The 26,835-nt window shown below is 42.2% G+C and overlaps 1 protein-coding gene across 1 annotated transcript in view; it reads left to right on the top strand.

Moving 5' to 3' along the window:
- The first annotated feature begins 10,667 nt into the window (after window positions 1-10,667).
- The window catches only part of tead1a (TEA domain family member 1a), a 50,078-nt gene continuing 33,910 nt past the window's right edge, over window positions 10,668-26,835 (top strand). Inside the window, exon 1 of the mRNA XM_030732247.1 lies at window positions 10,668-10,982. The gene's annotated coding sequence lies outside the window, so the exon portion shown is untranslated. The remainder of the gene's footprint in view (window positions 10,983-26,835) is intronic.

Below are 26,835 nucleotides of genomic sequence, written 5' to 3'. Positions count from 1 at the left end.
CAGCCCCAGAACAGTTAGCGCTGCAGCCGTCCAGCCTGCTGTCGACCGTTTGAATGGGTGAGCCCAGACACCCGTTTGATTTACATTTTTGTATCTGTTCTGTACTTTCTTTCAAGCTGCCATCTGGGCCCAACACTGAGAAAACCTGAGCTGGTTGTCGTGAAGCTGAAAAGACTCCTCAGTATGCTGAAATTACTTCGTACCACAGACCCCTGGTGCATTGCAATAATTTGATAAGGTGCACACAAACACTGATTGTTTGTGATCATGTAACCATGCTGGAACATGACGTGATGTGTGCTTAAAGACAAAATTAAAATTATGCATATCTCTTCAGGATAAATCATAGTTTTTTGTGTGGCCTGTTGTGTGCTCTGACTGCACAGATAGACGCACCTATTCACCAAACATGTGAGCATTAACATAACTCATATATCAGATTAGCCCCCCCCTCCCCTAAAATCACTTCTAATGACTCAGGTCCACAGTCCTCAGCAGCTGCCATTGACCTCTGACCTTTTCATGAACCAGGGCAAGACACAAGTCTTCTGCTTGTGAGGATCAATAAAGTATCACATTATTATATTATGTGGCATTAGATGAAAGGCTAGGCCTTATAGCTCAGTGATGTTTGCTGGCACTACACTTAGGTAAAGTTACAGAGCAGAGCAGGGCTGCTTCATCAGTAATAAATGTATTGATGTTGTGTATTCACGCACTGACTCGGCTTCCCTTCTTGTTTCTTGAAGACTCCCGTTCGGTCCTCTGGATGAACGCAGCGGTCTGACGAAATCACAGTGAAGAGGCAGAGAAATGGGAGATGAGGAGATGGTCAGAGATTATCAGATGAGACTCCTATAGGACACCATATCTCATTAAGTGTGTGTGTGTGTGTGTGTGTGCTACTAGTGTGAAGTACTCTCACAGACAAAGCTCTTGGATTTGATAAAGGCCAGCCAACACAAAGGCTGGTTATTATACACGGAACATTTTATATGAACTACTATGTAATGTAAGTAGGTCACTCTAAATTATCTATATTTCCACAGGAATATAAAACACAGAGTACCTTTGAGTATGAGTAGCTAATCTAGCACTGGAGAGGTGTTATTGTACAGGTGTGTCAGGATCCAAATACTTATGGACCTGATGTTTGTAATTCTGCCTCTGCACACTGACACAGAGGGTTTTAAACCAGGCAGTGAAGAAATGAAGTGCAGATTTTGAGCTTTTATTCAGGAGTTTAACAGCATTATTACATTAACTGGAAATTACACGCATTTGTATACGCAGGCCCTCAGGTCAAAAGTAATCAGGTCTGTTCCCCCATTACCTCCTCCAAGGAGGTTATGTTACATCCACCGATGTCTTCAAGGCCAATTTCGTGATTTATTGATCAAAAAGTTCTGGAGAAGCGTTTTTGTTGTGTGTGGACCGTCTTTCAGTCTCTGAAGCGTCTCACCAGAAACCTTTGACACCTGCTGGTCCAGCTGATGTTAAGGAGCACAGAAGAGAGCCTGTGGTTACAGCTGTTCATGCACATATTCACAAATTAAGATTTAGAGCCATCATTGCACAACAAACATTTCGCTGAAGTTATTGTAATTCTTATAGAAAGTTTGATGGCAAAATTAATAAATAATAACAACCAAGCTGCAGCCTCCCAGGAAAAAAAAAAAAAAGAAACATTAAGACAAAATCTTACCTAAAACATCTTTTGGCTCCTTTATTCATAATGGGTTACCACAGCAGCCCTCAGTGGGTTTGTGCCCCCTTCTCCATCACTGCACTACAGAGCCTCTGCTGAGACATCTTACTGAAAACTCTAAATGTCATCCTGATGGCGGTGTTAGCCACATTCATCCTCTCAGACCAGAAACGTCTCTATAAAATTCAAGCAATGCTTCCACGAGTTGTTGAGATATTTCCGTTTGCTCTGAAGGCTGCTATCACCATGGAGCCGCACTAATGGCAAATGTAAAAATCCTAGAGAGAGCATCAACATGCCCGAGTACCCAGGTTTATATCACAGTGCTCCTGCTAGCACATTTAGGTCCCTCAACACAAAGATAAGGTTGTCCAGGTTCCAGCAACAATGAGCGATCATACTCGTTCCACTGCTGGTGAGTATCTTAAAGCACTGAATTCTATGTAAGACCGAGTGTGCATCATAAATAACCTTCTGCTATCTTTTGAATGGTCAGTTGTTCATTCGTGGAACATCTCTCCTTATCCCACCAGGACAGGAAAGTACAGGCTGGTCCCTGTTTCCAGTGTTGTCCCCGACCACTTATCATGCACATAATGACACAAAAGGTAAAACTGATTAGATCAGCAGAAGAGCAAAGGCACTTGGGACCTCTTCTGACTCGTTCATTCATTCTCTGTCCCTCTCTGAGCAGCCTGATCAATGCGGATCGTGGAGATTGAGCCCCCTAAACCTCGATCCCGTAACTGCTATCTTTCATGTCTGCATGGCTCTCGCTGTCCATGCATCAAATAAATGTCAAAAATTCAAAAGGAGGCCGCTCTGCTCCCCCTTTGTATAAAAAGGAGCGTTTAAAAACACAAAAGGAGAGGAGGCTCGGTGTACCTGAAGCCCTGCGTTCCACTGGCACACTCCATCTGCCATTTTTTTTTTTTTTTACTGCAGGACACACTGCTGAGGGTTCATTGTGAATTTATTGTGTTCAAGTAAAAATGTGGAGCCTGGCGAGCTCCCATAAGGAAGAGTCACCTTGGCCCTCAGAAAGCAGATGCGATTAAAACTGAGCCCTGCAGAGAAAACAGGAAAGATCGCCTCATGCGATGCAGACATCCTGCTGCAACGCTCAACAAGCTTCTTCACACTCATTACACAATGATACAGACTCTTATATTCATGAATATAAAATGATTCCCTCTATGACTGATAACTTCTGTTAAAAGGGAGCTTTTAGCTATGGGCACCACTGGGTATTTACAAGTAGTCAGATTATACAGAATAAGTCAGTAAAAATCAGTGTTGCTGGGGGCTTGAGCCTATCCCAGCTGCCACAGGGCAAGAGGCAGGGTACACCCGGGACAGGCTGCAGGCTAACACACAGAGACAAACAGCCATTCACACCTGTGGCCACTTCAGAGTCTAACTGCACGCATGTCTTTGGACTGTGGGAGGAAGCCACAGACAAGGGGAGAACACGCCTCAGTGATTCAGTAACATGTAGAACCACCCTTAGAAGCAACTGACTTGGATCGTTTTCTCCATGACTTTGTCAGCTTCTCAGCACCGCTGTGACGAAGGGAGAGGAATTTTGTCTCATCTTCACAACATTGGCCCTCCAATCTCATTGTACATCCTGTATAATGACAGTAAAGGCATTCTGTTCTATTCTATTCTATTCATTGAGGTTTGCAGGTATTTGTTTATGCACAGCTGATGTGCTCTTTTCAAGCTTTCAAGCCTCGAGTGTTTTGGCAATCGCCATCTTAGACTTTTGCAACAGGACTTGAGGACTGAGGAGCGGAGCTGATCGTGGCAGTAAAGGACATTACACCTCCAGTAAGTTTTATACAACCGAACTTTGATATTTAAACCCGAGGAGTCGCCCCCTGCAGGCTTAAAGATGTTTTTTAGACCCAGAGGCTTCATCCATTTTTCATATACAGTCAATGATTAAAGCAAAGGAAAACAGCAGCCCACATGTTGTAGGATGCATACAGTAAACTGGCAGTTTATGCCAGGACAGGTTTTTGAAAGGAGTCATTTGATTTGACTAGCTGTGCTGAAAATGCAAAGATGCGATTTATTTTAATTGTTTTGTTTTTTTTAAATGTGTGATCAACAAAATGCACTAAAAGTGGAAAAAACACAGTTAGCCAGACAGACAAAAAAATAAATAAATAATTGAATAGTGTAAACAGCAGGCTTATCTATGTGTATCTGATCTACACCTGGACTGAAGAACGCTCTAATCAGCAGGACCAGCTAATCATTTTCCAGGCCCCTCATCTGATCATTGCTGCTGGCTTGATTTGGCTGATTTTCCCTGTTGAGCTAAAATAGTGCGTCACTAAAGTAAAACGTGTTTGTTCTCAGAGTCCCAACTCCTTTAATATTGTCATTTTTATTCAATTTACATGATTACAAAGTGTAATAACATAAAACCGGCACTGACAGGAAGCACAATGGCTTAATTTAAAAGTATTAATGGTGTGTGCATTCAGGAAAATAAAGACTGACGAGAGCAGTGCTCAGGACAGCGCGGCCTGCGCGCTGAGGCAGCTTTAAAAGGTGAAAATGATTATTATTCCCTGGCAGGAACTTTGTGGTCTCGGATAGTTAGACAGTTTCAAGGCTGTTAATGATTAAATAACTCTTTTAAAAAAGCAATAAATACATGAAAAAACAAAAAGAGAAGCTTAAACGTCTTTTCAGACGTTTGTGGAATTTTGATGCTGTCAGAAGTCATTTAAAAAGTAGTGGCATTCCATATAGAAGCCATATAAAGCCTTGGAGCCTGTGGGTGTATTCACCCTGGTCCTTGTATGAGAGGGTTTGTAAAATGCACGTACATGCACTTTGCTGAAGGTTAAAATGAAACCTACACCCCCCCCCCCTTTGGATCATGGTTACTAATGTGCAGGTGAGACACAGTCTGAAGGCTCAAGGCTGCAGTTCAGCGCAGGAACAAGTCGCTGTTAAAGTTAATGAATGCTGCAGCACTTCATGTTTTTTATGTTCGAGGCTCATCTCGTGCTCTCAAATTCCATCGGTTGAACATTTGATTAATTTTTGCACTCAAGTATTGCTTTTTATTTCTTCTGAATTCTCCATTCAGAGTGGCATGTTGCAGTAACAGAAAGGTGTCAAGGCCGGACCTGAGGGCTTTTAATCACACACTTCAGTTCCCAAAATATTTGCTGTCTAATTCCTGTGGAAATGCAAACAGCAGAAAAACAAACAAGCAATTTTTAACAAGTTTAATGTGACGCAAACACAGCTTTTGATGTGAGAACACTGCTTTAGTGTTTAGTATCCAATAACCCAGCAACACACGCACCAGGACACACCGGCGAACACGGAGCTGCACAAACATGCACCCTTTGATCGTGTACATGCTTGTGCTCGTATACCTGCAAGGCCATATGCATATTCAGCCTTGCATCTGAGTGTCATGTGATGTGTGAAGGAGGACCCTAACGTAGACTTATGGGACAGAGTTCATGAACAAAAAAGACGAACCTTTATTCAGGTGTAGCAGAGAGGTCCGAGTGTCAGCTGATACACTCAAAGCAGGAGACACACGAGTGACGACAACAGAAAAACAGCACAACACAACAGCAAACTTAAACACACACAGACACACTGAAGGCTAAAGGGGAATGAGACACAGCTGGAGAACTGAACACACCTAACCTAAAGCAGTAAAATTAAACAAGACACAAAAACTACCAAAATAAAACAGGAAGTAAGAAGAAGACTTGACAACGAGAGGGAACTGGAGACTCAAATATAACTGATTAATGACAGAAACAGAAGTGACAAACACAGAAGCATTACTGTGATCATAAATCCATGAAAACTGAAACTACAGTCAAATAATATACAGTAATTCAATCCCTGAAAACACAAAAGTCAGGGTCCAAAAGCCACGGCCGTGACACTGAGGCATTACAATGTGACATTATAATAAAATGTGAATATGCAGTAAAGCTGTGCCACCTTTTTCTTCTTGAATTGATCTTTATTGGTGAGATAAAGTGTTCAGCTGGATTTTGTCTGCATCGAGTTCCATCTAATGATGGAAATCAATGCAGACGTTGGAGGAGAAAAACGTGGTACTCAAAGAATCCGGGATTCGAATCAATGCTAGAATTCCACAACAGGAACGACGGTGGCAGGAATGTAACTTCCAAGGTAAAAAGCGTTTTAAAAACCAGGTTTCGGAGATTTGACTGGTGACGCTGCAGATGCAGGTCGTATGTCCTGATGACCAATCAAATCAACTTTGATTTGAATCAATTCATTTAGATCATTCAAAGCTAACTGTACAAATAAGCACCTGGAGGTGTTTCAATCATGTTGTGTTCTCTTGCACTTCATGGCAGCATATTTTCTTCTTACTTTTTCTATGCTTTTGTGCAGATTTAAAAATCATATTAATCACAGTAGAAATGATGCATCATTTGATACAAAGTCCCAGCTTAAATATTCATAAAATCTCAAACAGACTTTCTATTAGTTTTTTAAAGCTAGTTTCCAGTTAAATAATGCCTGTTGTGTCTCTTTTAGGACAATTTTTGTTTGTTCAATCTACTTGAAAAAATGAATATAATATAAAGAAACTGTAGAGTCTGATTTAAGAGATGCTTTCAGGGCCCCAATCCAGAGAAAAGGTTTAGTGAAAACTCAGATTTTGCTCCTGAGATGAAGGAAACTGCTCCACAAAGAGGGTTAATTAAACTCAGACTCTGTGAACCTGACTGGCTTTGCTGGCAGATTTTCCTCTCTGACTCCGCCCCTCCTGCTGCACCTGAAGCTGCTGTCTGATTCTCCAGTTCCTCATTCATACAGTTAATAGCATATCAGGGCACATTCATCTGCAAAAGTTAACTCTGAAATACCAATTATATGTCAGTTGATATATATTCGTAGTATCTAAGATGGCAACTTTTATGATTAGTCAAATAATGTAAGGACAGATGCAGGGATCAGTGGACATCCTGGATTTACTCTCAGGTGTTCATTAAGGCACCTGTCAGGTGGTCAGCCAGTTCCCCTGCACTGAAACAATTACAATATTTTAAGCTCAACTTCTGTTACACTGCAAATCACCAAAATCAGTCTTACTAGGTCTGATATTAAAGTTCAAGTAAACTGTCTTATTTGTCTGATCCATATTTGTATCATCTCCTACTTTAACCTTTGCTTTCCTTCTGTTGTTGTAAGATAAACGTCACGGTCGTGCCAATGACTCATATTCTTTGGTCCGCTGGATTAAAATGGAGGTTTGAGCTCTTTATTTACCTGTTGCCATGGTGAATCCTGGTATCAGAGCTCCATTGATGATGGCTTTTTTCATTATGCATGCATGCTTTTGACCCGGAGTGAACACACTCAAGGTTGAGAGCAGCAACTCTGACCAGCTGTCCTGAAATCAAAAACTCAGAGTTTCACTCGGAGTTTGTTTAACCTGCTTCCTGGAACAGGCCCCAGGATTAGGAAGCAGCAGAGGAAACTCAGGAACAAGGAGTAGAAACAACTCACAAAGACACCAGAGAGAGGGCTAATAAACTCAGCACAGTGGGGAAAATACACAGGAAGGGAGTAAAAATGCAAAAAGCCACAAAAAGCACAAACAAAATAAAGCAGGAAGTAAAAGTAAAGTGAGAGAGGGCTCCAGAATCAACAGTGAGTTAGAGATAGGGGTCACAAAAGGCACAAGAAAAGGACGGACACCTGTTTGAACCAGGTCGCCCCCCACGGGCCACAAATGGGGCTGTTGAGTCTTTTAGAGCTGCCAAGCTGCAATCAGTGTTTATTTTTTCTGTCATTTCAAGGACAGAGAAGACCGAAATAGAGAGACCGACATGGATGCACAGATTAGAAGGTTCAGTTCATCCATCTTCTTCCGCTTATCCAATTCAGGGTCATGGGGGGGGGAGCTGGAGCCTATCCCAGCTGCCACAAGGTGAAAGGCCGGGTACACCCTCGCCAGCCTGCCACAGGGCTAACACAGAGAGATAACCTTTATGAGCAAAGGTGGGGAGGAAAAACTCCCTTTTAGCAGGGAGAAACCTCCAGGCTCAGGGAGGGGCAGCCATCTGCTGCCACTGCTTGGAGTGAGGGGACATCATAGGGAGACAGGACAAAAACACAGACTAAGGCAGAGGGAAGCCAAAAATGTATTGATAGGCTTCAGTGGTATATAAACATTAAACATGTGGGGAGTGGAGAAGAAGTGCTGAGTGCTTCACATGAACTCCCACAGCAGTCTGAACCTATAGCAGCATAACTGAGGAATGGCTCAAGGTCACCACATGTAAGCCTGCAGTCTGAGAGCGAAGTGCTCTATAAGGATAATACGGTACTATGAGGTCTTTAAGATACGCTGAGGCCTGCTTATTTAAGACTTTGAATGTGAGGAGAAGAATTTTAAATTCTATTGTAGATTTAACAGGGAGCCAATGAAGAGAAGCCAATATGGGAGAAATCTGCTCTCTCTTTCTAGTCCCTGTCAGTACTCTAGCTGCAGCATTTTGGATCAGCTGAAGGCTTTTCAGGGAGCTTTAAGGACAGCCTGATAATAATGAATTACAATAGTCCAGCCTAGAAGTAATAAATGCATGAATTAGCTTTTCAGCATCACTCTGAGAAAGGATGTTTCTGGTTTTGGAGACATTGTGCAGATGGAAAAAAGCACATTTATTACATACATGTTTGTTTGTGTGTGTTGAAGGACATATCTTATCATCTGCTTAGCAATAAAAATGTATTCTATGCCTTCTAATAACACTGCCAAAGGGAAACATATATAATGTAAATAGTATTGGTCCAAGCACAGAACCCTGTGGAACTCCATTGCTAACTTTTGTGAGTGAAGAAGACTCAAACAAGTTGGAATCTATCATCCAGATACAACTCAAACTATCACAGTGCGTCTCCTTTAATACCAACAGTGTGTTCGAGTCTCTGTATTAAAACGTTATGATCAACAGCACTGAATGCTGCACTGAGGTCTAACAGGACGAGCACAGAGATGACTCCAGTTAGTTCTGTGCTGCCCCAAAGTACAGCCTGCTGGACTAATTTGTCTCTCCACAAAATTATTTTTAGCAGCTCAAAGAGTTTCTAGGGAGTGGCCCCATGATCTGTTTGGATTTTCTGGTTGACGAGATCTGAGCTGTGATTTTAATCTTTTGATGACAGAAGAAGCAGCTCCATGAATATTATTATTTTTAAATAGTAAATGTGCAGCGGATCGTCATCTTTCTTTATGCAGGCATTAAGAGGGTGCAGGACTCCAGGCACACAGAGCGTTAATAAAACATCAGGAAACCAGGTGAGCTCAGATTAGAGGTCAGACGGTTGACCTTTAGGTCACCGAGCTGAATGCTTTACTAGCTGCTCCTGTGTTTGCATTGTTCTGAGTCTGGGAACGAGCCACGCACGCCTCCTCTAAGATGTGGTAGAAACACACTGCGTACGGTCCACATGTGAATCAGCTGTGTGTGTGTGTGTCTGTGTGTGTGTGTGTGCAGCCGGGTTTGCATGGGAGAATTTTTTCCTGTGCACACAAACAGACATGCTGCCATGTGGAATGCTCGTCTGCTGGCTCTCCTGGATTGGCTGCGGTGTAGGGTTGCAGGAGGTGTACCGGAAGCTGTGACCCTGGCATATCTGTGTTTGTTTTATGTCACAGCCCCTCCCTCTGGGGAGATGACAGTCCAGCAGAGCCCGAGGGGACGAAACCTGAGATAGGCAGAGCTTAGTAGTAAACAACAACCCCTTTATGAGGCAGAGGCGGCTGTCTGCCACATTCTAAGATCTCTCAGAGAGACAAAGATTTTTTTCTGGTTAGGGCAGTGGCTACTAAAACGTGAGGTCAGGATAAGCCCTCCAGGGCCTTTGTGCAAGAACGCTAAAGAAGTTTAATCCCACTGCTTGTTCTTTTAAAGTTATGAAGATTCAGACCGACTAGCTTTTATAAATCCAGTGTTAAACCAACACAAAGCAGCATTAACATCAAGCACCTAATAATGTTAAATTATCCTAAATGTCAAGCCTGTGCTTGCTTGTCTGTTTAGTGGTTGGCTCCAGCTGTTTTGCTGCTGTTTCTGAATGGAGTCCATCAATCTGTCATGTATTTCCCCTCCGGTTAGCTAACATTAACGGCACAGACATAACATCGCTGAAATTGTGTAACAGGTTGTGGATGTTGTAGCATTTCTATAAAACACAACCCCTACGACTATAGATTATGTATCAGTGCATTATTTGCAAAGTGGGATAAACTGCAGTTTCTCAAAAAGGCCACTTGCGTGTTTCTGCCTTTCAGAGCATCTTTAATGAGATTATCTGACAAACAAACGTCCAGTGTGCTACATCCATCTTTCATATACAGTCTTTTGTAACAGATCAATAATCTATAACTTTTATAGTTTGTATTTAAACTCAAATATTGTGTTTAACCTTTTGCTAGCTGCAGTCAGTGTGACCACAATAAACAGGATAAATACTAAAATGCAGGCATGACAGCAGCACGTGACTAACGCTCATTATAGTGTCAGTCACTCAGTATTTATTTTGAACTGCGAACATTTTGCTTTTATTCAAACGTTTTATTTGTAACATGTTCAGTTGCACAGTTGACGTTTTTATTGATTACAATCTGATTTGTTTTTCATTTTTTCGGGTTCTGGTTCATTTTCTTTGGGCCGACCAACTTTTTGAATTTCAGTGTCTCCAAATTACTCGCACAAAGCTGCTATCAAAAGTGTTTTTTTTTTTTAATCTTCACCTTATCTGATTAGTCGCCAGCCCAGCACAGCAGACCGTGTTTTATCTCGACCCTCCTCCTCCTCTTCCTGAATAGAGTTTGGGCGCTCCACTCTTTTGTTGCTGAACGCAGCCCGTACAGTCCGGCCCCTTCCCCTTCCCCTTCCCCCTCGCTCTCTTTCTCTTTCTTTTTTTTTTTCTCTCCACCCATCCTCCCATCTCTCACTCACTCTATTTCATCCATCCAGGGTGACGCCAGTCTCTCTCACCCCGCCCCGTTCAACTCAGTCCGCTGCGTTCATTTCATTCCTGCTCCCATTCCGCGCATATTTCGCATCCTTGGAGAGACGCTGCGCATTTTACGCACTCAGCGCGCCCGATCCTTCCTCAAACCAAAGCCGACAGGAGACTCTGGAGTTGGCGGAGGGTTTCCCGCTGCTGTAGCGACTCCAATCCGGGGAAAAGTGTGGGAATTAATCCATAAAGAGGCGTATGAATCGAGGTAAGTTCCCTAGGAGGAGTCCCCCCCCCCCTCCCGCTCTCTCTTCAGCCTGTAGCCTGAAAGCCCCCGGACGTTTCGCTTGTTTCTAAAATCCTGAAGTGATCACTGAAGCTCAAATTAAAACAGTTTCGGCAGCATTGCAAGACAAATAGCCACAAATCCACCTATTATAGATGCCGAACAAGTCTAACAAGCTTATTAATACTGCGGCGTGTTGAGCTTCAAAGCGAGGGATGTCGCTTTCACTACAGTTTTATTCCCCTTCCTTCCGACACCAAAAAAACAAACCTTGTTTTCTAACACTTATTTCTCTCGTGCGCTAAAAATCACGTGGTTTTGTTTTTAAAAACCTGCGAATGTGTCCACCAGAGATTGAGAGATTGTGGATGAAAAGCTTTTCGCAGCACCGTTGGGAGGCAGCTTAACAAAGCTGGGAGTGAATGGGGGACTTGTTGCATCGGCGGGGTTTTCTCTTTTCCTACACAGGCAGGCAGGCAGGCAGGCAGGCCCCAGTCACAGACACAGGCCACAGGCTGATAACGTGCACACAGCCGGTGTTTACCCAGAGGACAGGACACATTACACGCTCACTTTGAGCACCATCACGCAGCTTGTTCTGGAGATCTGTTAACACATTGACTTCTCCTTCCACCTTGATAGAAAACGACTTTCATGGAGGGCTTTAAATCTCTTTAATAAGCCTAAATGGAGCTGTTCCATCCATGATGCTGGCACACCTTTCACTCCACAGTTCTTAGGTTAAAGCTCACATCTCAAATCACAAGTCTCCTCCTTCTTCCCTCCGCTATCAGCAGCCCCACACATGAGCTTATGTAGTTGTGTTCTGTACTTCCTTTTAAATATTGATCAAAGGGCTGCTCCTGTCCTCTATAGCTGGAGATGTGTGGTAAAGCAGGGCCAAGCCACAATGTAATTATTGGAGAAAATTACAGCCTGTAGGATGAAACATAGTAGATGCGTTAATTCTGTTACAGTAATCCTTGTGTCAGATGTCGGGAGGGCGATGTTGGATAAAAGGATTAAATTTCAGAGAGAATATTAGTTCGGGCTTCTTTTTGAATAGAGTTGATGTGGCTAAATGAAATTGGGGATATTGGAGCTACTGGAGATAAATGCTTCGTCAATGAGAAGTTGTGCAACAAGTCCAATAATTAGAGTGGAATCAGCGAGGACTATAACCAGCAGCTGTTTTTATTAGTGTATTTTTCTGTAAGACATCAGGTGCTTTAAATCCCCGTGTCATTAAATGTTCTGTTTTTTTTCTAGAAATATTAAAAAAAAAAAAAAAAAGCAATTTAAGTGGGTAAAAGGAAGCAATATTATGCATATTCTGCCTTTAAGAATGATCCAGGTGATGAAATAACATCTGAGATTGCTGTGGTAGATTTCAGCTCTGCCACAGTTTCAGAGCAACCCCCTGCCAAACAGTGTGGGCTGGCGGTGCATTTAAGTGCTTTTAAATTATCAGGAAAGCAACAGAAATGTTCTACAAAGGTATTCCATATATTTAATTCCACCTTTAAAGGAGTGCATATGAGTATTTACTTTGGATGGACTCTATTTTGGCAGCTGTGTAAAATATGACACTGGAATTATTAAAATGTGGCGCAGATTAGCTAAAAATTTTAAAACCTCTTTTTAATCTTCACGTGGATGCAAATTGCATTTTCTATTCACGCTCGTCCCCGCTTTAAAGTGTCTAACAGTGATAAATCAGGCCATCCTGAATATGTAACAGAGGCAGGAGGTGTGTGTGTGTTTGTGTGTGTGAGTCATTGTCTTTGCTGTGTCTAGGCCCGCAAGTGTACAAAGCTTTGTCAGTCACTCTGGGCAAACAGCCTCCACTTTCCTCCCCTCTCCCCCTCACTCACCCGTGCCTCTCCTTCTCCAGTCCGTTGACATCTGTTTTGAGTGCTCCGTGCACCTGTAGAGACCAGGGAAGTGTGTGTGTGTGTGTGTGTGTGTGTGTGTGTGTGTGTGTGTGTAAGGGGGAGAGAGGGGAGGAGGAGGATGAAGGGAGGTGCAGAATGCAAATCCAGGCGTTTGTTCGGGGCCTAAGCAACACAGACCGACTGACTAACGACCATTTGGTGTGTGTGTGTGTATGTGTGTGTGTGTGTGTGTGTGTGTGTACACACTTGTGTATGTGTGTGTTTGCCTCTTGCTGTCCAGGCCAGGCAGCCCCATTGTTGAAGCAGCAACAGGCGTTGGTGGATGAGGACGCACCATATGGCCTCTGTGTGCTTTAGTCACAACCGCTGTGTGTGTGTGTATGTGTGTGTGTGTGTGTGTGCATGTTTGTGTGTGTTTTCATCTACTTTACCAATGCTGCTGCAATATGGTGGAGTTTGGAGTGGAGGGCTGCTCGTTCTCGTCCTCCTCGTTTCATCTGTCGACTCATTTCTAAACAGGAGGACAAAATCCGGCACACAGATTTTTATTGAACTGGGATTAGGAGGAGTAATCTTTGTGGCAAATCAAATGATGTCTTGTGACGTCTCACTTGGTTCACTTATAATTTAAAATGAAGTTGCTTTTTCTTTCTCGCCGGTGCGAGTTGCCAGTTTGGCTGAATCAACAGGTGACGCAGTAAATCCTGCAAACGAACGGATGCTGCTCTGCTGAGGTGCAAGTTCGAGCTTTTCTCTCTCGCTTTGAAAACACAGTTTCCTTTTAATTCTCATTTCAAATCGATTCCTGCAGCATCACTGCAGTCCTGGTTTTCAGCTTCCTGTTTTGTCATCGAACAGCTCCTGTTGTTGTTGTTGTTGTTGTTGTTGTTGTTGTTGTGTGTTCTGTTCCACTCTCCGATGTTTAGCATGCAGCACGATACGTAAAGACAAACTCAGCCAAGGGGAGAAAACTGTAAGGGGGGGGGGTCTGAGCTTGTATGTAATGAAATTTAGGGAGAGGAGCCGGTTTATTAGAGCAACAAAGCAGAGTGTGTGTGTGTGTGTGTGTGTGTGTGTGTGTGTGTGTGTGTGTGTGTATGTGTGTGTGTGTGTGTTTGAGGGAGGGCAAAGGGGTTAGATGGGGAAGGAGAGGGTGGTTTTAGGGGTGAGGTGGTGAGGGGGCAGGCTTTGTTTAGGAGATGGGGGAACAATAGGCATCCTCCTGGGTTGGGTTGGGTGGGGGTGTGGGGTGGGATAGGGGATGCTGGTGTGCTGGGGAGCCGGATGAGGGGGTGGTGGTGGTGGTGGTGGCTGGATTGTGGCAGTGGGAGGCCGGTGGAGCCTGTGCTGGCTTGCCTGACTGCCCGGGCTCCTCGTCTCCTCCTCGTCTCCCACATCCACACAAATGTGAATATATCTGAAAATGTGTCTCTTTTGTTGCTTGTATCTGTGCTGATAATCACACAACAACACTGTTGTTACACTTTGCAGATGATAAGAATGCTGTTACCAAACGTGTGATTTTTGCAACATATTGTAAGATAATACAACATTTCTCTGTGTTAGAAGCAAGAAGAACCCATAGAAACACATCCATACCTACAAGAAGGGAAACAGGGTTTACCTGCTGATGCACCTGCTCTGAAATTCTGGGTTGATACAAATGTTGGATGTAATGACACTGATTTATATTTTTGCTGTATTTTATTTTTGTTCTTATCCTGTTCCCCATTTTCCCCATAACTAAACTAATGTAGTCCCATTAAAAAAAAAAAAAGTTCAACAACCCAAAACTGACGTGACTCAACACATAAATATCGCCTGCTGGTATTGGTAATGGCATTTCATTAGCAAACCATATAATATGATACACAGGTGCATGATTTGGGTCCTGGTGGTTGCCACTGATGCGTGATTGGATCCTCGAAATGTGGAGGTCAGTTAAAGCTTTGGGCTCTTTGCCGTCCTTCTAGAGGAGGCAGGAGTCATCGGGGAGTGTTGCTGCCGTGGGGTAGTCTGGTTTCTCTCTATCATTGTTTATGCAGTGATCAAGATTTGCTGGCAGAACATTGCAGAGTAATAAGATAATCGCTTCACCTATCACTGGTATTATTGATGTAGCTGATCAGTCTATACTTTCCATAATCCATGCTAATTTTTACTGAACACATAAAGCCAGTTTCTCAGGCATGGATTAACTCTAATCCTTGAGTAAAAAAAAATTCAATGAAGATCTCCACTGAAAAAAGTGACTTTGCTTAATCCTCGTCGGGCGCGCTCAGTCATTGTGAATAAACTGCAGGATGGAAACATGCTGATGTCTTTGACAGCATCTCCACCTCTTATAAACCTGGTAGATAAATAAAAAAAACTGTTTTTTATTGCCTTCAATTCATATTTTTCTTAAGTAAAACTTTTTTTTTTTTCTCCTGCAAAAACAAAAACCTTTAGGGGATCAGATGAGATTAATTTCCACCCTGATTTTGCAAGTTGACTCGGACCGCTAAAGGAAAAGGATTGAATGCATGAAATTGAGAAGGAAAAAAAAATCTTTTATTTGCCGTTGCTTTCGATTTCAGTGCTCCAGAATTTTTCTACTCTGCTGCTGCTTTTTAAACTACATTTAACATATACTATAAATATCACCAAGAATAGCAAGTTCACATTTTATTTTGAAAGGAAAAACGGAGATAAATATTGTATGATTCTTGATCTCAGCCTTTGAGGGTTTTTAGCACCAAACAGAAAAATGGATGATGCCGACTAACCCGCCCCTCACGTTTCCTGACCTCAGCAGGAAGTGAGAAGGAAGTCTAGATTTCAACTTCTTGTGTACTTTCCCGGCTGGAGGAATTGACATGATAAACACTCAGCGGAGCGGGACAACAGCTCGCTCCGTGCTCTGAAACTCCCACAGTGGAAAAATGTTTCCCTGCTGTTGTGCTCACGACCTCGGTTTTTGTGCTCGGCAGCCCTGACGGTGATTACTCACTGCTGTTTGTTCTGATCATTTCTTTTTCACTGTGTGCAGAGTGTGATAAATTATTAAAAATGGATACATAATTGCCTAACTGAAACCAAGTAAGTTTTCACAGACTGAAAAATTGAACAGCTTCTGTTTTTCCTTGAACTTTATGGTAATTCAGCCAACATCGATTTGTGTTTTTTAAACGCTGTTAGCAGCTGTGAACGGCAGCAGAAAATTCAGCCAAAAAAAAGGAATCTGGTCGAATTCTCTTGTTTTCCATCAGCATCAGCGAGACCTTTTTAATTTTTACAAGATGACATTAACATGTCCTCTTTGTATAAAAGCTGAATTTTATTTATTATGAACTATTCAACTTCTAAAATGACTTGTAGCACTGAGCTAATTAGCTTAGCTAATATTCACAAACTTAACTTAGATGTTGCTGACATGACGTATACTCACCCGTGTGGTTACTAGTTGGAAGCAGACGTAGAGATGGGGAAAGAAAATCCAGGAACAAATTTAAAAAGTTGTGATTGCTTCAGCTCGTTAGCTGCCATTCTGCCCTGTCCAGTATTTTTATTCCTAACAAATACATTTCAATACTCCCAAATTACCAGCTAAGATCTAACAGGACATTCTTTTAAAGCCTGCGGTGAGGAATCAGACAGGGTCTAAGTTATGTTCAGCTGTAGTCTCATTTATTTGTGAAATAATTATTAAGCTATTATCAATTATACTGACCAGTTTACTTAAAAGTTATCATACTTTAATCCAACAAACTATGATTGCTGTTTTAATTTTTTTTTCTCCCATGTAGCAGTGCACAGCTCACTTACCTGGCATGGGCCCTGCCATAGCTTGTTCCGTCGTACTTAACATTGATCATATAGTGTCAGCGCTCCACAGTGTACCCCCCTCCCCCCCGCCCCCACTCTGTATTTTGAAGCCTCAGTTGCCTCAAGGTGTTTTATACTGTAAGGTGAAGACCCTACAGTATCAGAGAGAGAACCCCAACAATCAGAGGATCTCCTGTAAGCCGAACCAGGCAAGGGCGAAGAATCCTCTGCAGACCCGACGTCACTGAGGGGCAGACACCTGCCGGCGACCGGTTTGGGGGTGAAAAAGACGAGCACAGGGAGACGAGACAAACTAAAATGAGTTCTAATAGCTCAGACTAATAAAATGCTTGAATCTCACTCAACAAAACTGGAGCAGAAATGTTACAAATTCCTTTTTCAGATGATTCGAGTTGTGCTTAACCAGTTTATTATTTACTGAGTTAAATGCTCAAAGGGACAGACCACTAAATTAGTGCAGTAAAATGACCTAAAAAGGGGATTATACTAGATATGGATTAATGGCACTTTATACTACATTTTCAGTCAGTACACAATTGAGCTGTGACTTTTTTTTCCCCATACAGATTGGAGCTAGAAATGAATGGAGCACCTTTTTTATTTATTCATTTATATATTCCAGTGTATCAGCAGTGGAATAATGAACTCACCTTAAAGACCAGTTGGTCTGAGCTATTCTGGTCTGTGATGAATCCTTGCTGGAGTCTCAGCTCAGGAGACAGAGGAATATGAAAAATTAGACAGTGCTGATAAAGCCAGTGTTACATGCCAGCATGTTTAGGGGATGCTCAGCCGGCGTGCTCTCTGCATCTTTACCTGCTTCTGTCTAAATAAAGCAGTACCCAAGTTTTAATGGAGCACAGATGGAAAACAGAGTTCAGGGGCTAATTCATTTTCATGTGTTTTGAGGAGAGCAGAGCTCGCGTTGGCTGTAGAGGATGTAATCGCAGCGAGATGGAGGTCACTGTACTCTTTTCACATCCATGCAGCCGTACAGTGTTCCTTTACTAGGTGTGGGATAAGACCGTGATGCATGCACGTGCAGCACACGTGGTGTCTGCCTCAGCACAACGCTCCTGTGTTCACACTTATTAAATGGTGTTGTATTGCTGTAACCTCCCCAGGCCTCTCTCTCTCCACTGGTGGGGGGGATATTGTCTCCTGCTTGTATGTCTGTGTGACATGTGACAGCAACCCCCAACGCCCAAGGAAGAGACTGGATAATGGCTTGGTCTGACTCAGCAAAAAAAAAAAAAACCCTGGTGGATGAGGAGTAACGGAGAGGGACGGCGAGCAGAGAGGAGAGCTGCTAGCTGAACCTTTTACCGTCATATTTCAGGAGGAAATAAGCACTTCAGTGTATCAGTGTGCAATCTGTGACCAATTACTGTGTGTGCATAAATGGTAATGCCTCCGTGAGAAGAGATGGTGAAATAATGAGGAGCGCATGCTGTGAATCACAGCCTCTTCACCACTCATAAAGCAAGTTTCTCCGTCTTACTCAAGTGTGTATTAGTGCTGAGAAAGAATAATAGATGCTTTGCAGGTTTCTTTTCACTGATGCTGCTTTTCTATTCAGCCCAATGAATATCTCTTTGTTTTTTTAAAAAAACATGAAATTGGGTCAGAACTAATCAGACCAACTGGAGAATTGGATAAAGGTGTTTTTTTTCTCTCTTCAGCAAAATGAACTTATCAGTAATGGATTAATTGAAATCGTGACAAAATGAACTACAAAGTCTGAACTTAGACGTGCGCCTGTGTCGAGTCAAAAATCACATGTAATGGAGCACATAACCGATTGAAGTCTACATTACAAATGGAACCAGAATAATCAGCTTGGTCTGAATGGAAGGCATTCGTGGGCTCTCGTATGGATAGTCCATAAAAGTAGCCACTAGTGAAAGCAAACAAAACAGCTTTCCAGCTTCAGAACACATAAGAAATATTCCTGAATATTGGCAGGATAATAAATGTAATCAGCATGATGATGATGATTCTGTTGATTGTTTGTCAGTGCAGGGGGTCTAATGCAGCTGTTCTTACAGATATTTTAGATGCAATTTTCCATCCCACTTTGTGTGCTGTGGTCATTTCAGCCATCACATGTTGATGCTGCGCTCACCCACAGCTGGTGGAAACTGTCACATGATGGATGGGTGTGCATCCATCAGATAAAGCATTTCTTATTTTTCTGTAATTCTTCGTGTGGGAGTGGACAAGGACACAGGACAAGTTCCTCACTATAATAGTTGTGTTGTGATATTGTCATACCGATGCAATTCTTACCTTTGGGTGCCACAAAATACAGTTTTGCCAAATGATGGCCGTTACACCTGTCCTTCAGTGTAGCTGGCTGCTCGACACACCAGCTACAGCGGTCACAAAGATGTAACGATGCTGCTTTAGAGACCTACAAAGGCTGCATTAGGAGGCTGTGCAGGTGGGAGCAGCGAACGTTGCAGGTTTGTCAACCATGAGTTTGTGGTTTGCGTCCTGTTTTTTTGCACTTTGTCTCTTTTTTTTTTATTTGCCGATTAATTTGATTTTTGTTGGCTTTTTTCACTTGGTTGGTTTGACTAATGGAATGATCCTAGTTTGTGTTAAAATATTCTCTCTGTAGAACAAAGAGTGAAGGGTGAGTTCTAGAGAGACCCATTAGTGCAAACTAACAGCTATCACCCAAAACTCAGAGGACGCCTTCGTAGACAAAGGAACACCAGCGGTGTTAATTGACGCTCCTGAAACGAGAATGTGAGACTTTAAAAACTGCAAGAGAATCAGTGAAAAGGCCTAAAATGGAAAAAAGAAGGCGCTATGTTTTCATGTGTGTTAAGTTTGAATGACCTCAATTCGATTATTTAGCTCTATTTTGAAATTCGGTAGCTTTACATTAAGGTGTAAATGGGCCTGGAATGTGTTGATGATGTGCTGCTCAAGCCAGAAACGGTCAAAGACTCGTATCTTTGTAAGATCTTAGATATAGTTTTATCCTCTGACCCCCTAAATCATCCAGTTGGTGTCGCCAGCAGATATTTGGACAATTATAGAAGCCGAGACTTTCTGTTCTGTGAATCTGTGTTTGAGCATGGATACATTTAAAAGATTTGGCTGCTGATTTCAGTTCTTTAGCTCTTCACATCGACTGTTCATCTGCATGCAAACAATGCCTCTTATTCATCGCCTGCTTTGGGGCAAAAATCTTGTTCCTTGCGTGTCCACGTCTGCATGTTCACAGCAGATTGTAGAGATTAGGGTGACCTTGACTCTGATGTAAGCAAATCTGGTTGATCTGGAGTATAAAATGTACAAAGTTGTATGCAGTTACGTGGATGGCATGTGCTCAGTGTTTAGGAACACTGCACATTTGACACATTTGAGATGCCGAGTGTTAAGTGTGGTAACCACAGTCAAAATAATCTGGATGTTTCTGGATAGGGGTGTGCGATATATATCGTCTACGATAATATCTTAATTGCGTTGTTAGCAATGTGCGAGCTGACGTTATCGAGTATGCTAATGACTGGGGGAAAAAAAAAAAAAAACAATCAGAAAAACGCCTCCACGCGTTCACTACTTCATGCTTTAGTATAGGCTGCTGCGCGTGCACATTGAGAGTGCCCATACTGTGCACTAGCATAGCTGCCTAAACAACACACCTAAAGCTGGAAATGAGTGAACACACCGCGCCAGGGGAAGAAATTCAGACATCACCAGCCTCGCAGTCTACCACCTTAGATTTAATTCCCAGGCGAGGAGGTGGTTTGGATTTGAAAAGACTGACATTGATAAAAAGGCAGCAGTTTGCAGACTTAGTAAGAAAGTGGATAGCTCGACAACTAACCTGTTCCATAATAAACAAGTATGAGGAATATGAAAAGTTTCGGGAACCCGCTGTCCAAGACAAACTTAAATGCTTTCATTTACACTCAGCAAACTTTAGCCCCCCCGTGACCCCGACTAGTGAGATAAAGAGGAAGATAATGGATGGATGGATGTTATTATCCTTTAGGTTAAAGTAGGTATGTTACAATCACTGCGTCATAACCCAACATCGTTCTTGGAGCTCACCTGTTTGGAGCCTCGGCTAAAACAAATTACAGAAAATATCGAGATATTTTTTTTTTTGTCACTATCGCACAACCCTAGTTCTGGACCAAACCTTTGAATCCACGCCTGTCTCCCCTCTCCTCTAATTCAAGTTTTGCCCTCTGCTCTCTTCCTCCACGCCCCTCCCCTCAGCCCCAGCCAGTTGTGGCTGCAAATGGCTTCTTCTCCCTGAGCCCGGTTCTGCCGGGGCTTCCTGTCAAATGGGAGGTCTTCCTTCCTGTTGTCACCATGCACTTTGAATTGTTGCAGGTGGCTGTTGTTGTGAATTGCTATTACATAAATAAAACCAAATTAAGATTTAAACTTTGAACATACTGTACAGACTCAGTATAGATGTTTTTTTTTTTCTCACAGTAAACTCTTTCACTCTTTGTGGAAGGTAGTTTCTCGTGATGCTTCTGTATGTAAATGAAGACTTTAACACCATTGGTAGTGCTGTGGTGCAATGTTTTTCATATCTGTTAATTTTATTTATAAGAAGTCTACAGATGATTTACAGTTTTCATATAGTTGTTTCTGAAACAATTGAGCTATTGCATGTTTGAGGAAAAAATAAGTTTAAAAAAAGGCATTATTTGATCTCATTTAACATACTCAGCTTTAAACACATTTGCTCTTCTGAATATATTCTATTTGTTGCTGGTGAGGTAGCTGCCTGACTACAATATGGAGGCAGCAGGACAATTATAGCAATCCCAGAGTTGGAAATGCGTTAAGTGCGTTGCTAAAAACTGTAGTTCCTCCAGTGGCCACTTGAGGCTGGCTCCAGTAGTGAGTCAGTCTCACAAGCTAAAACATCCAACTTTACAGCTTAAAGTTAGCGTTTTGTGCTAACACAGGCAGCTGTAGCAGATTTGTGTCTGCTGGGACTCACTTCCACTAACGAGTCACCGAAGTGGACTCGACCGTGTTTGTGCTGTTGGAGAATTTTTTTATTTTTTACAGGAATTATCTCCATGTGGTACAGCCCATCCATTAGCCTGTTATTTGGGATGTGTGTGCTCACCAAATTTGCTAGCATGGGATTAGCACTCCGGTCTTCAGTTCAAATATGGTCACTTCTGGCAACATGCTAGCAGCCAAAATATAACCGTCAGAGTCCAGTAACAAAAGGGCGCCGCAGTGGTTACATCCATCTTTTGTATAAGGTCCATGATGCCCACATTAGCAGTAAATGCACCAGATCTTTGCACAAGGATAATGATTCCATATGACACAGATTAGCAGGCAGGTTAAGGAATGCCTCATGTCTCCACTGACTGTATCACAGATTCACTTGCACATCTGTTGGACCATTTCTAGAAAAGTTGCAGTCCTTGATATTTGCTAAAAAAAAAAAAAAGGCCTGGAGTGGTGGCCTAGGGGAGAAGAAGAGGGTTCGTCACTGAGAGGACCCTGGTTCAAATCCTCGGGCTGGCATCACTGTGGGTCCCTGAGCAAGCCCACCCCCCCAGGTTGCTCCCCGGGCGCCCTTTGGCTGCCCCCTGCTCCATGCTGTGCTGTGTGTACTACATACTCCATGTGTGTGATGGGTTAAATGCAGAGAATGAATTTCACTGCATGTAAATGTATGTGACAAATAAAGCTCTTTCTTCTTCTTCTTCTTCTTCTTGCTACAACATCCACGCTGATTTAGCTCAATCCCACTTCAGATGTTGCAGAGCACTTACATTCAAAAGTTTAATTCACTATAACAACTAGACACATGCATGTATTAATAAGAGAAAATAGAGCTCTATTTTCTGTTTTTCAGAATTGTTCCCATAATGACCACTGTGGAAGTCAGGGACAGGCAGTACATCAGCTCGGCCTGGAGTCAGACATTTAAATACATTCCGACTGCTTGAATAACATGAGGTGTACTTGAATGATTTTACCTTGGGACTTTCTGTTGTGGAGGCTATTAACATAGGAAGATGAATGAAGAACCCCCGAGTCTGTTTAGATATTGAATGCTTTAGTCACATTTGCACTCTGATAAAGAATCTTGGGCCATATGGTTCTTGAAGTAAAATAGCAATATTAAAATAAGAAGAGCGCAAGAAACGTCACCCCTGATGGTGAATAATTCTCTTCGGGCCATATGGGCTACAACATTAAAACATGGCTAAACATTATAAAGTGGAACAATGTTTGCTTTGAGGATTATGGGAAAATCCTCTTTAATAAAAACGTGTGTGTGTGTGTGTGTGTGTGTGTGTGTGTGTGTGTGTGTGTGTGCGCATTGGAAGCAGTTGAAACAGATGCTGCTGAGTGGTCCAACAGAAGAATGAGTGAAAGGAACTGCCTAGGCTGGGGTAAAACATTCAACTTGTATAGCAACACAACCCCCTGCCGATGCACACATACAAACACAATTACCCACACACACACAAGTTTCTTCTGATAATTCACACAAACTCACGTCAGTAAAAGCTTCCCTCTTTATTACATGCTCACCGGCCTGGTCTTGAGAAGGTTTTGCTCCATAAACATTGCATATTCACAAACACATAGAGCTAAAAGAATGAAGTGAAAGAGGAAGAAAGGCAACACACGGGGAAAACATGAGAGTCCAAGGCAGCTGCAGGATTGTGGCTGTATGCCCTGTGTGTGTTCTCCTGAGGGCTGGCACTGACACTATGAAGCCTGCTGTCCTGGCTCGAGTGGCCCGGGCCTGCCTGGTGACAGAGAGACACACAGGGAGGAGGGGTGCCCAGGGTGCAGAAGAGTCGCCCAGTAGTCAGAGTTGATTGTTGTGTGACTAATGTCTCTCTCCAGCGTCCATCTGCTACTGGGCCCCTTTCACGGCTCACATATCCTGAGCCTCGCTGTAGTTCTTGTTCTTCAACCTCTTCTCTCCTGTTTATAAGAGTTGTTTATAAGAGTGCAAGCCTCCTCTGAGGCAGCTCACTCTGTGGGCAGTATTTAATTAGCAGGGAATATTATTGTAATTAGCATTTACATTCATTCGTTTGTGCAAGTGCAGCTTTTGTTATTTGACCTGTTAAAACCCATTTTAACATACTTGACATACTTTCGAGTCTAATGATTTTTTTTTTTTTTTAATGTATATGAATTAATTTTTTCTCTTGGCTATACTTTCTTTAACGATATAACACTTTTTGGGGTCAACTTGAAAGAAAAGCAGTTGTGACACGTAAAAGTGAGGTCAGAGGTCAAATGTAACGTACTTGGATGTAAACTATAATGTGTAATGCATTTAGAACCCCCATATACCAGTATTATTTTCCTAAATGTTGCCAATATAAACAAATGCAGTAGAACTTTAAAGATAAAAGACCTTTTTATCGTTTGACCTTGAAGAAGAGGTCAGAGGTTCAAAGAAATGTGATATTTAGAATCCCCATATATCGTTCCCTTTATGCCTATAGGCTGTCAATACAAACAATGACAGTAAGAAACAGTTTTAAACAGCTCTGTATAGCATCAATATCACTTTGACCTTCAGATCAATGTGTTGACCTTGAATGAGAGGTCAAAGGGCAAATGTGACATAATTTAATTCTTTATACGGTACTTTCTATATGTTGATGATACACCCCACATTTGTAAGAATCACAGCTTCTAAGTTTTTGTCACTCTTCGACCATTAAATCGTGAAGTTGACCTTGAAGACCTCGGTGGATATAAGGCAAATTTTAACAGATTGTTAACATGACCCCACTCTGCACTCCTTCAAAGTTTCCTCAGAATTGATTCAAAACTTTTCATGTTTACAGACAGAATGATGACTCACATGCACCAAAAACACCACCAAAAACACAACCTCCTCAGTGGAGGTAATAACAAACCACTGGATTCAGAGTTATAATGCGTGAATTCAGGAAAATTAAGCATCTCAAATGGGTTATTGTTTTGTCCTGACAATTTACACCCATTTACACTGGCCATCACAGATAATGAAGGCAAAGTGATGAATCCAGAAGTTGTAGTAATGTGGTTTGGCTGCCACACCACAATCACTGCACAGCCCAAACACTGTTTGTAGTGACAAACCTACAAAGATTTGTCACCTCAGTCTGTAGATTTCCTCAGCTTCATGGAGCTTTGCACCAAGTTCCAGCTGATCATTCTGCTGTCAGTCTGCTGTGTTCATGGAGCCATTCGTGCCCGAGAAGGGAAGCTTTTTGGGGGAAATGTAGGAGCATTTAGTGGCTAAACTCCAGTTGCAGAATCACAACTAGTGAACCTTTCACCTATCTCTATGGTCCAGGGGTCTGAGATTAAATTCTTCTTTCAGTGCAAACAGTTAAGAATTGTAATCAGTGAAAAAAATTAAGTTATTACTAAGTTTTTACTGTATTTCTCTGCTGGACTGTGGCAGTGTTATTTATGTGTGCATCTTCACAATGCTTACACACTACGGTGTCTTACATGGAGCACTGAGATTCACCACAAAGCTTAAAGCCTTCATTCACCACTGCACGCTCTGTGCTTGGCTTTTAATGGTCTGCTTTGTCCTTCTGCAGACTCAGTCGGCTCCTTCTGCTTGGAATCGGCTGCAAAATCAAGAACATCTCATGGAGTTGGTTTCAGTAAATTAATATAAGGTCATTTTTGTGACTTGGAGACAGTTGTTTCAGCTTACAAATGATGTGCCTGAACATTGCTGTTCCTGTTAGGCGTGTTAACAGTATAATACCTTTGTTGTTCTGCCTGTTAGTAGGTTTACATGTTTAATACTACATAATCTCTACAGACAGGGACATAGTTTGCATAATTTCCCCCTGTGTGCCACCACAGTAGATGGAGCAATCTTATGATGTGGTTGAAGTGCAGACTTTGAGCTTTAGCTCAAGGAGCCAAAGAAAAAAATTAGCCAGTGGGAAAACGCAGCTGTTTTTATACACAAAGAAAACCCCTTTCCCAACATCCGGTTAAGGAAAGAACACTTTCCAGGTGGTATCAGTATCCAAGTCCACCCAAAAGAGGGAAACTCTGCAAGCACTAAGAGGATTCACCACAAGGCGTAAACCAGTAGCTAGTCTCCTGAACATAAAGGTCAGATTAGATTCAGTGAAACTAAGATCACAATGGAGGACAAAGGTATAGAGAAGGCTTGGAGTGGCTCATGAAGCATTTGTTTATGATTATGGTTTGTCAGACTACATTTGAGCCCCTGTAAATTAGACACTGTGTATAAAAATGGCTCGCCAGAAGTTACCAGATGAATTTGGTTCAACACCTTGAATTAAAGAAGTATTTCAGCCACATCTCAACTGTTTCTCGACTGCTTAAATCTATCGTGGTGGTTTATGAAACAGAAATTATGAAGATTGTCACTGCCTCAAACATTTCCAGACCTAACTGTATGTAAGGACTAGTTTGTGTGGAAGACTACATTTAATTTAGTGATGTGTAATTCTTCACTCCTGTAATAACTAAACTTTTTATTTATGAATTTATTTCAGGGTTCTAGCCAGAAAAGAAATTTCAGCCTGGTGCATGTGTGTTGGTGTTGCTGTTGGGGTGTTGGCATTAGGAAGCTAATGCTAATTAGCTTGTTAATGTTAAACGCTAAATGCCGTGCCTGCTTAGTGATGGTGAACAGTTAGATTGATAGAGCGATATTCTTTTTGCATATAAACCAGAAGAGTTACACTTACATATATAATTCATTCAACATGTTCCTTCTACTAATGGGTTTGCAGAAATCACGTAAAAAGCATACACAACAAAAACATTATAATCCAGGTGTTTTATTGATCCTGTCAGCTGCTAACAGCACTTCCTATGTTAGAATATTTGTCAGCATGTACTATCAACTACGACAACAGTAAGTGACATCATTTTATTGGGAACTGTAGTTTTTTCTCCAAGGCCACTCACAGCTCCTGGGATTTTAGGTTTAACGTGAAACGTGCAGTGATCTAGAGAGAGAAAATCAGTCTGGTATAGGCGACAGGGCGGAGTGCTAATTGCTAATTGCAGTGATAGCAAAGAGTTCTAATAGCAACCGGTGAAATTCTCAGCATGCGGCTAGACGACCTCAGCATGGC

Source organism: Archocentrus centrarchus, chromosome 6 (genome assembly GCF_007364275.1).
Source record: "Archocentrus centrarchus isolate MPI-CPG fArcCen1 chromosome 6, fArcCen1, whole genome shotgun sequence".
NCBI lineage: Eukaryota > Metazoa > Chordata > Actinopteri > Cichliformes > Cichlidae > Archocentrus > Archocentrus centrarchus.
Note: the sequence above shows the minus strand (reverse complement) of the source record. Positions and strands in the feature narration are given on the sequence as shown.